The following is a 12,260-nucleotide window of genomic DNA, read 5'->3' as shown; positions in this document are numbered from 1 at the left end:
AGATGATAACCAGAAGTAATGAACATATATTCTGGAGAGTAATAATAGACAATTATTAAATACACAATATTAAATCTCACCCAGTGGTCTCCTTTTATACTAAATGAAATAAAAATTGATGTGGGTCCAGTGGACCCTGATGTACTAGTTCGTGGTTAATGTTGGCAAACTGCAGTCGGCTAAGAACAGAATTGTCGACTGTTGTTCTTTCATATAGAAATACAGTACGCGAAACGTTTCTTGATACCTGAGCTCCCTAGTGTTGAATCAGAACTTGGTATCAAGAAAAGGTTTTCGAACTATATGTGCTGAACATTTCCTATCAGGTACCGAAAGACATTAAGTTCCTTGTAGGAATAAAAAATTGTACAACTAAGCAGTATTGTAGTGTACCTAGTAGTACCCTATATTAGTTACCTTATTGTCATGTGATCTTTGTGAACTATCCTACACAATATTTCTTTCCTTTCATTTTTATTTTGCACAGAATAAGTTATCTTATTTTTCCTTTTCTTTTTGTTATTCAGTAAAGAATGGCTAAGGAGTGCAAGTGTAGGAACTGTGGGTGTGGCCAGGCATTAAGGAGTATGAGGGAGGAGTTGGAGAGTTTGAGGGAGATAATTAGAATCCTCTCAGAGTACAGGAAGGAAGGTAAACCTCCCTCAAACATTCCACAGGATACAGTAGGTGTAAAAAAGAGATGGGAAGGAAAGTGGGGAATTGTAGAAGATAGCTGGTCCAATGTTTTAAGGGGAAAGGGATTGCAGGCTAAGAGCTTCATTCAGGATCAGAATTCAGGACAGGTGTCTATGAGAAATCGGTATGAGTCATTGCAGGTAAAACAACCGAGGGAAGATGAGGAAGAGGGAACTGTTGCTGAGAAGTGTGGAAGTAGGAGGAAGGGAAAAGGTAAGAAATGGAAATATGGAGTAGTGGATAGGAAACGACAGGTGGAACATGGTCATGGGTTGGAGAAAAGGGAGGAGGAAGTAGCTTCTGCAGCTGTCAGGAAAGATAGGACAGACCAGGAGAGGAGGGGATTAAATGAGGTGGTTATTGTTAAAACTCCAGTCATGGAAGATTCCATTGTTAGACATGTCGGGAAAGTGTGTGGAGGAAAGGGTACCAGGGTACAGTGTTACCCAGGAATTAGGTTAAGGCAGATGTTGATGAAAGCAGAAGAGGACGAGGAGGAAAATGAAAATGTGGTAGTGTTTCACGTTGGTACTAACAACGTAATACAAGCTGGTATAAGTACCAACATAGTTGGAGATGTGTGGGACCTGGTAAATGCAGCACAATTGCAGGTTAAGGAAGCGGAGGTTGTTATCAGTGGAGTACTGTGTAGGAAGGGTACTGCCTGGAAGATTATTCGGGATTTAAATGAGACTAGGTAGACTCCAGGTAGAACAACAGAAGGAAGATGAGGGACAGGAAACTGTTGCTGAGATGTGTGGAAGTAGGAGGAAGGGAAGAGGTAGGAAAGGGAAATGTAGAGTAGAGGATAGGAAAAGACAGGTGGAACAGGGTCATGGGAAGGAGAAAAGGGAGGGGAAGTAGCTTCTGCAGCTATTAGAAAAGATGGGGCTGACCAGGAGAGGAGGGGATCAAATGAGGTGGGTAGGGTTGAGGCTCTGGTCATGGGGATTCCATCGTTAGACACGTGGGGAAAGTGTGTGGAGGAAAGGGAAACAGGATAGAATGTTATCCAGGAATTAGGTTGAGGCAGATGTTGAGGAAAGTAGAAGAGAGGGAGGAGGGGAAGGAGAAGGTGGTAGTGTTTCACGTTGGTACCAACAACGTAAGGCAAGCTGATATAAGTACCAACATAGTTGGAGATGTGTGAGATCTGGTAAATGCAGCACGGGTGAAGTTTAAGAAAGCGGAGATAGTTATTAGTGGAATACTGTGTAGGAGGGATACTGACTGGAGGGTGATTGGGGATTTAAATGAGACTATGGAGTGGGTATGTGGAAAACTGGGAGAGAAATTCCTAGATCCTAATGGGTGGGTAGGAGATAGGGATCTGCGCTTAGATGGCCTTCACTTAAACCGCAGTGGTATGTATAAGTTAGGAAATTTGTTTGGAAGGGTAATAGGGAGGTACATTCAGGGAAATGGGGTGGCCTGGGGAGTGTAGAAGTATTGTAAAGAAAGGGATAGAATTGAGTTATTTAATAGATATATATTTACCAGATATTGTAATAGTTGAACCATGGCTGAGAAATGATATAATGGATGCAGAAATATTCTCACGGAACTGGAGTGTGTATCGTAGAGATAGGATAGGAATGGTTGGAGGGGGAGTATTCATTCTGGTGAAAGAAGAATTTGTAAGCTATGAAAAAGTTAAAGATGAGACACACGAAATTCTAGGTGCAAGGCTCATTTCTAAAGATAATAGGCAACTTGATATATTTGGAGTGTACAGACCGTGAAAAGGTAGCCCTGACATGGATTCAGAATTATTTGATAAGATAATTAGCTATGTAGGAAACGACAAGGAAAGAAATGTGATTGTAGCGGGAGATCTGAATTTACCAGATGTCAATTGGGAAGGAAATGTGAACGACAGGAAGCATGACTGACAAATGGCAAATATGTTAATATGGGAAGGACAGATGATTCAGAAAGTGATGGAAAAAACCAGAGGGAAAAATATCCTGGATGTGGTGCTGATAAAACCAGATGAGCTCTATAGAGAAACTGAAGTAATAGATGGTATTAGTGATCATGAAGCTGTTTTTGTCGTAGTTAAAAATAAATGTGATAGAAAGGAAGGTCATAAAAGTAGGACTATCGGGCAGTACCATATCGCTGATAAAGCAGGCATGAGGCAGCTTCAAGAAAGTAACTATGATTGGTGGAAAAGGTAAATAAAAATGTAAACAGACTATGGGATGGGTTTAAAGAAATTGTTGAAGAATGCGAAACCAGGTTTGTACCTTTAAGGAAGGTAAGGAATGGTAAAAACCCACCTTATTATAATAGAGAAGGAGACTAAGAAGGAGGTGCAAACTGGAAAGAAATAGAGTTAGAAATGGCTGTGGAAGTAAGGAGAAATTGAAGGAACTTACTAGAAAATTGAATCTAGCAAAGAAGGCAGCTAAGGATAACATGATGGCAAGCATAATTGGCAGTCATACAAATTTTAGTGAAAAATGGAAGGGTATGTATAGGTATTTTAAGGCAGAAACAGGTTCCAAGAAGGACATTCCAGGAATAATTAATGAACAAGGGGGGTGTGTATATGAGGATCTTCAAAAGGCAGAAGTTTTCAGTCAGCAGTCTGTTAAGATTATTGGTTACAAGGATAATGTCCAGATAGAGGAGGAGAGTAAGGCTAAAGAAGTATTAAAATTGCATATGATAACAATGACATTTACAATAAGATACAAAAATTGAAAACAAGAAAAGCGGCTGGAATTGATAAGATTTCTGGGGATATACTAAAGACAATGGGTTGGGATATAGTACCATATCTGAAGTACTTATTTGATTACTGTTTGGTAGGAGGAGCTGTACCAGATGAATGGGGAGTTGCTATAGTTTCCCCTGTGTATAAAGGAAAGGGTGATAGACATAAAGCTGAAAATTACAGGCCAGTAAGTTTGACATGTATTGTATGTAAGCTTTGGGAAGCCATTCTTTCTGATTATATTAGACATGTTTGTGAAATTAATAACTGGTTCGATAGAAGGCAGTTCGGTTTTAGGAAAGGTTATTCCACTGAAGCTCAACTTGTAGGATTCCAGCAAGATATAGCAGATATCTTGGATTCAGCAGGTCAAATGGACTGTATCGCGATTGACCTGTCTAAAGCATTTGATAGGGTGGATCATGGGAGACTACTGGCAAAAATGAGTGCAAGTGGACTAGACAAAAGAGTAACTGAATTCCTCAAGGCAGTATTATCGGACCTTTATATTTTCTTATATATATAAATGATATGAGTAAAGGAGTGGAATCAGAGGTAAGGCTATTCACGGATGATGTCTTTCTCTATAGAGTAATAAATAAGTTATAAGATTGTGAGCAACTGCAACGTGACCTCGAAAATGTTGTGAGATGGACAGCAGATATGGTATGTTAATAAATGGGGTTAAAAGTCAGGTAGTGAGTTTCACAAATAAGAAAAGTCCTCTCAGTTTTAATTACTGCATTGATGGGGTGAAAGTTCCTTTTGGGGATCATTATAAGTATCTAGGTGTTAATATAAGGAAAGATCTACATTGGGGTAATCACATAAATGCGATTGTAAATAAAGGGTACAGATCTCTGCACATGGTTATGAGGGTGTTTAAAGGTTGTAGTAAGGATGTAAAGGAGAGGGCATATAAGTATCTGGTAAGACCCCAACTAGAGTATGGTTCCAGTGTATGGGACCCTCACCAGGATTACCTGATTCAAGAACTGGAAAAAATCCAAAGAAAAGCAGCTCAATTTGTTCTGGGTGATTTCCGACAAAAGAGCAGCGTTACTAAAATGTTGTAAAGTTTGGGCTGGGAAGAAATGGGAGAAAGAAGGAGAGCTGCTCGACTAAGTGGTATGTTCCGAGCTGTTAGCGGAGAGATGGTGTGGAATGACATTAGTAGACGAATAAGTTTGAGTGGCGTTTATAAAATTAGGAAAGATTGCAATATGAAGATAAAGTTGGAATTCAAGAGGACAAACTGGGGCAAATATTCATTTATAGGAAGGGGAGTTAGGGATTGGAATAACTTTCCAAGGGAAATGTTCAATAAATCTCCAATTTCTTTGAAATCATTTAGGAAAAGGCTAGGAAAACAACAGATAGGAAATCTGCCACCAGGGTGACTGCCCTAAATGCAGATCAGTATTGAGTGATTGACTATGGAGTCAGTATGTGGGAAACTGGGAGTGAGTTTTGTAGATCGTAATAAGTAAGTAGTTGATGGGGTCTGTGCTCAGATGGCCTTCACTTAAAACACAGTGGTACATATAAGCATATATATGGAGGATATTTGTTTAGAAGGGTTATAGGGAGGTACATTCAGGGAAACGGGGTGGCCTAGGGAGCGGTGATAAAGGAACAGGGAACAGAAATCAAGTATGGATGACATAAAAATGTTAGTGCTTAACTGTAGAAGTATTGTAAAAAAGGAATAGAATTATTTTAACAGATATATATATATATATATATATATATACTCACCAGATATTGTAATACGAGTTGAATCATGGCTGAGAAATGAAATAATGGAAGCAGAAATTTTCTCACGGAAATGGAGTGTGTATCATAGAGATAGGATCGGAATGATAGGAGGGGGTATTCATTCTGGTGAAAGAAGAATTTGTAAACTATGAAAAATTTAAAGGTGACAAACATGAAATTCTAGTAGTAAGGCTTCTCTAAAAATAATAGGCAACTTGCTGTCTTTGGAGTGTAAATACTGGGAAAGTGTAGCGCAAATGCTGAGTCAGAATTATTTGATAAGATAATCAGCTATGTTGGAAACGATAAGGAAAGGAATGTGATTGTAGCGGGTGATCTCAATTTACCAAATGTCAATTGGGAAGGTAAGGTAATGCGAACGACAGGAAGCATGACCAACAAGTGGCTTCAAATTATTAGCTAGTTTGATAAAAGGCAATTTGAATTTAGAAAGGTTATTCCACTGAAGGTCAACTTGTAGGATTACAGCACGATATATCAGATATCCTGGAATAAGGAGGTCAAATGGACTGTATCGCGATTGACCTATCTAATGCATTTGATAAGGTAGATCATGGGCAACTACTATCAAAAATGAGTGCAATTGGACTTGACAAACGAGTGACTGAATGGGTGGAAAAGTTTCTAGAAAATAGAACTCAGAGAATTAGAGTAGGCAAAGCTTTATCTGTCCCTGTCATAATTAGGAGGAGAATTCCTCAAGGCAGTATTATTGGACCTTTATGTTTTCTTATATATATCGATGATGTGTGTAAAGAAGTGGAATCAGAGATAAGGCTGTATAGAGGAATAAATAAGATACAGGATTTTGAGCAACTGTAAAATGACCTCGATAATGTTGTGAGATGACAGGAGGCAATGGTATGATGATAAACGGGGTTAAAAGTCAGGTTGTGAGTTTCACAAAGAGGAAAAGTCCTCTCAGTTTTAATTACTGCGTTGATGGGGTGAAAGTTCCTTTTGGGGATCATTGTAAGTACCTAGGTCTTAATATAAGGAATGATCTTCATTGGGGTAATCACATAAATATGATTGTAAATAAAGGGTACAGATCTCTGCACATGGTCTTGAGGGTATTTAGAGGTTGTAACAAGGATGTAAAGGAGAGGGCATATAAGTCTCTGGTAAGGCCCCAACCAGAGGATGGTTCCACTGTATGGGACCCTCACCAGGATTACTTGATTCAAGAACTGGAAAAAAATCCAAAGAAAATCAGCTCGATTTGTTCTGGATGATTTCCGACAAAAGGGTAGCGTTACGAATATGTTGCACAGTTTGGGCTGGGAAGACTTGGGAAAAAGGAGACAAGCTGCTCAATTAAGTGGTATGGGATTGAAATAATAACAATAAGTTATTTTATTAATTTGGCCACCTAATCAATAAAAAAAATAATTTCTTTGTTGAATTACATTGACATGTTCATTAAAATGGTACATGTTTCACCTCACATACAGGCATCATTTGCCATGGGTTTAACCTCGAAATAAAATCAGGCACCTGATTTACATATAAATAAAATAAAACTAATTTATACAGAGACTTGAAAGAATTTTAACATATGGTAAGGGACTAGTACAATGTTGGTTTTAAAGACTATAGTACATTTGGTGAAAGTTCTTGCAATAATGACTTTGGAAGACTACTATTATAAGACTACTATACATGTAAGTGGTATGTTCCGAGCTCTCAGTGGAGAGATGGTGTGGAATGACATCAGTAGACGAATAAGTTTGAGTGGTGTCTTTATAAGTAGGAAAGATCACAATATGAAGATAATGTTGGAATTCAAGAGGACAAATTGAGGCACGTATTCATTTATAGAAAGGGGAGTTAGGGATTGGAATAACTTACCAAGGAAGATGTTCAATAAATTTCCAATTTCTTTGCAATCATTTAAGAAAAGGCTAGGAAAACAACAGATAGGGAATCTGCCACCTGGGCGACTGCCGTAAATCCATATGAGTAGTGATTGATTGATATCTAGAGGACTATCACTGATAAATGACTCGGGGTCCAACTTCATTAGCAATTTGTAGGCTGTGGACAAAGTGTAAAATGTAACAAAATACAATTACCTGATGAAGAAAATCTTAGAGAAACACCACAATTCACGGAATAAAACTGCACGAGCTACCAAGGTACGTCCGATATAAACACACCACACAAAACTAGAGAATATGAATATTAGGTAACAACAAGCCACCACTTCGAAAGTAAATCAGAAATAGTGAATAGGGCTCTTCATAAATTTATAACCGGTGCGTAGATCCTGGTCTATACAAACATACACTGGATACAATTCTCTTATTTCCAGTTCACTACCGGTACTACTAGCGATGAGCAAACGATACCCGTGTTCGAGCGGGATCGAGCCGACCCGATACGCGCCGAAGTTCGAACCTGTTCGAAGCAAGCTCGAGCAGTCACGTGACCGAACGTGCAGATAAGCAAACACCAACAGCATATGAAGTGAAACACCGTTCACGCAGGTGTGTGTATGATATTGATAACGAAGGTGCGTGCTTTCACATACTACTACATTCAGTCATTGACGTATATCTTATGGGGAATAAAGATTGCCCATAAAATTAGAAGGCTTAGATTATGATAATATGCAATGAAAAGAACAAAGCATGTGTCCGTAATATTCTCCGCGTATGAACAGGAGTATTTCCTCCTAAGGCGGTACCTGAGTGCCTTGTAACAACTGTACGTTTGACGCAACATTATGAATAAAAAACCAAACCAAACCCCATGGCGCAAAAGCCCCGCTGCTCAGTCCGAAGGTCTGCAGATTACGAGGTGTTGTGTGGTCAGTACGACAGATCCTCTCGTCTGTTATTCTTGGCTTTCTAGACCGTGCAAAATTATAAATACGGTAATATTATTCTTACAATGTCATGTTTTGGGCGGCTAAGACAGCTGTGCAGCGCCTTCTGTCCTCAATGTTGGAGGGTTTGAATCCACTCCTTGGGGGAGAATTACCATATTTGCTCGTATAGAAGAATTTGAGTAAGAAAGGATTGACATCTCATCAATCGTATACACAAATACATGTATAAACATTATGATGCAGCAATGTTAGGCCTACTGTCTGATTGCGTGAAATATATATGAAAATCAAAAGTGACTCGAGATTTCAAGCTGTATCCTTTACCTTGTCCACCCCTTGGAGGCCCGGGTTCGATTCCCGGCTCTGCCACGAAATTTGAAAAGTGCTACGAGGCCTAGAACGGGGTCCACTCAGCCTCGAGAGGTCAACTGAGTAGAGGTGGGTTCGATTCACACCTCAGCCATCCTCGAAGTGGTTTTCCGTGGTTTCCCACTTCTCCTCCAGGCAAATGCCGGGATGGTACCTAACTTCAGGCCATGGCCGGTTCCTTCCCTCTTCCTTGTCTATCCCTTCTAGTCTTCCCATCCCCCCGTAAGGCCCCTGTTCAGCATAGCAGCTGAGGCCGCCTGGGCGAGGCACTGGTCATCCTCCACAGTTGTATCCCCCGACCCAGAGTCTGGTACTCCAGGACACTGCCCTTGAGGCGGTAGAGGTGGGATCCCTCGCTGAGTCCGAGGGAAAAACCAACCCTGGAGGGTAAACAGATTAAGAAAGAAAGAATCATTTACCATAATTCAGGTCAATCGGTCCAGTAGTTTTCGAGCCCATCTGGAACAAAGAAAACAAGACATCATCTTATGGTGTTAAAAATCCGGACCCTGCTGGGTATCGAACCCGAGACCCCTATGACGAAAGGCCAACACGCTAACCATTGGGCCATGCACCCAAGCGTGAAATGTGTCAACAACTATCAGTGGCGTATACTGAGGGCTACCAAGGCTATCAGTGAAGCCCAAACCGCAAATGCGAGCGATGGAAAGCACATTATATTGTAAGCAACTGACACATTGTTCCATTTGCAAACCTTGAAAGCAATGAGAAAACACGTCGCACATATTTCTGAGAACAAGGCTTCGTCCCTTCCCATCGACTCGCGTCACGCGCCTTGCTGCTGTCTGCCTACAGGCGCGGGGACCGCCGGAGGATAGCTGTGCCGGGCTTCGCTCCGTCAGATCGCCACTGCTCCATGCGTTACTCACCTCATCCTTCTGTCTTAAATAATAACAGAATGCTGGTATTTCACTCCCGTTTACTTCTACATCCTTGTAGGAAGACACTGCAGGGCTGCTGTTATAGGAGTAATATAGTTTTCTTTTTATTGGTAGATCTGCTAAAATGAAACGCAATCTTTCAGGTTTAGTGTTCTCTTTTGTTGGTTGGAATCGAACCCCTGATCATGGGTCGGACACCACCCACTGATCTTTCGAGGAAGATAATTAACCATTGAACGCTGTAAAATTCAACATTGTTATTTAACGATTATGATGATGATGTTAATAATAATAATAATAATAATAATAATAATAATAATAATAATAATAATAATAATAATGGTGCATGGCATCTACATAGGCTTGGTGGTGACCTAATAAGGATAAAATGAATGGCGAAGACGTCATAAACACCCAGTTCCCAAGCCAGGGGAATTAACAGTATGAGGGGATTGATTCTGAAAATTGAACCGGGGCCGTCGGACCAAAGGCAAGCATTCTATCCATTTAGCCTCAAAGCTGGACTTCAATTTGCTAAACCTTAGGCTACCAACTCGATTGATCAGGTGTTGAGTATTGGCGGTGGCAGAGGCCAGGGCAGTAGCTTGTGAAGCAGCCTTGACAACACAGCGGGCAGCTCTGTTGGCTGTTGGCTGCAGCTCAAAATGCTTAAGGCTTGATGTTCCCTAAACCAACTATCGAAAAGGGGTAGCCTAAGTGTAGTGGTAGCCCACGTCTTGATACCAGCATACGCCACTGACAACTGTATATAAAATATCATTCATTTTTAGTCCTATAACCATTCAAATATGTAACTATTACGACACGTGAATGGTTTCCTTTTTCTGTCTTTATACGGCCCAAGCAACACATTTTAGTAGAGAATTGGTTTATTCGGATGGAGGCATTTGTAACGAATCATCGCACAAACACAAATTTTGACTGTGTCCAATATATAGGTATGGGTTGAAATAATATTATGTACAAAAGACACGGAAGTTACAGTAAAAAGGACGAACCGGTACTGTCCAGCATAATACTCTTCCTTCTTCTTCTGCTCCTTCTTCGTTTTTTCTCCTCATGGTTCTTCTTCTTATTCTTATTCATCAATAGTGTTAGAAAGTACTCAGCTGTGGTTTCCTGCATAGTTATCCTTATCCCTATCGCCATTTTGCAATGTTTTTCACTCACAGTAAACACACGAAAACTGTAACATTCGTCAATGTGATATATTTCTGGAATTGGACAAATTAATTGTGAATAATAGTAGGTTTATCTATATTATTATTATTATTATTATTATTATTATTATTATTGAAATTGTACTTCGTTGTATGTTAATTTCTTCGTAGGAAGCAAAATGTTAATTTATATTGTGTACCGGTATTATAATAGTTATTCCTATGTACAGCAGGATAGCATAGTACCGTCGTAATTTGTTTCAGTCTCATTTTTCATTTATTCAGTATTTTATGTATTTTTATGTTATTTATGTATTTCACTGGTTAAGTGTAAGACAGGGACACGTGTCCCTAACTTTGCCAGTTAAAATAAACCATAGGCCCTCTCTATTTATCTATACGTACTCATGTGGTGTGCTTGTTGATGGTGGATAGGGAGGATCAGTTACAACTCGTGATGTCCTATTTAATGTGCCCATCTGTGTTTCGAAAAGTACGTCATTCATTACTTTTCTGCAGAACACTGCCATTTCGTCGGGAAGGCTTTCCAGCTCTTGTGCAAGATGCTTGCCGTATGCAGAGAATTTCTCTTCGCTGGACTGCAATTTCGTAGCGACCAAATTCAGTACCTCATCAGACCGATCAAGCCTCATTCTCTTTCCGAACGACTGCCTTGATGAACATCCTCCTGACAGTGAAACTTCTGAATTTGATGCACTCACACTTGCAGTCTCATCAACGCCATTATCAACCTACGAAGAAGTAAATAGAAATATTATACTTTCTGTTCTATATATTTTTATATTTTGATGTAGTGTATACTATTGTAAAATAAAATTTGTTTAATAAGTAAAGGCATATCTTATTATTTAGTATTTGGAACGTAATTATTATTAGTCTATTATTATTATTATTATTATTATTATTATTATTATTATTATTATTATTATTATTATTATTATTATTATTATTGTTACCGGGTTTTTGTGGTAGTTATGCGTGAAAGAAGGTGCGGGGTGGTGAACAGGTCTCAAACTACTAAAGTAAAATTAATTTAAAATTTAACAAGGTTATATTTTCTTTCTTAAAACAAAGAAATAACAAGCATGGCAGGTACAAAGTAGCAAGTTCAAAGGGTAGTTACAATATTTACAGGATTTGGGCTTCGCGCCCAGACTTCACAATGCTAGGTCAATCAGCCCAATTTTACCCCAAACACAATTTTCAACAGAGGGGCAGAAAACCCCATTCATGCCTAGGAGCCCTTGCTCCAAATTACACTGAAAAGCCTCCACGAGGCATACAACACTCAATTTTCAGAAGAGCCACTCGCTCTCAAATTTAAGCCTCTCCCAGGCCACACCAAACTCCACCTTCAAGTTGTCCTCAACGGACATAAACACAGGGGTAAAATACCCAATCTACTGAGGTCTATAAAATGAAAAAAAGGTTAATTAAATGACCTCTAAGGTAACAATTTGAGAGGAGGCGAACTTGCACTCCTAATACACTTTGATTAAGACCTACTTGGCACTAGGCCGTTAATACAAGGGCTAATCCCATACTAAAGAGGTGACTTAAGAAGAGAACAATTTGTTTTACGTTAACGAAGAATAGGTTGAGAAAAATAAGTTCACCTCAAAACAATATGAGTGGGAGCTCGAGAGGGTTAGCACTCTCTATCCCAGTATGTAGCTTTAAAAGAGAATATATGAAAAGAGTAGTTACATTTAGGAAAAGGTTACATGGTGGAACTCTTAGAACCCGCCCCGAGAGTT

The sequence above is a fragment of the Anabrus simplex genome, chromosome 2 (genome assembly GCF_040414725.1).
Source record: "Anabrus simplex isolate iqAnaSimp1 chromosome 2, ASM4041472v1, whole genome shotgun sequence".
In the NCBI taxonomy this organism is placed as follows: domain Eukaryota; kingdom Metazoa; phylum Arthropoda; class Insecta; order Orthoptera; family Tettigoniidae; genus Anabrus; species Anabrus simplex.
Note: the sequence above shows the minus strand (reverse complement) of the source record.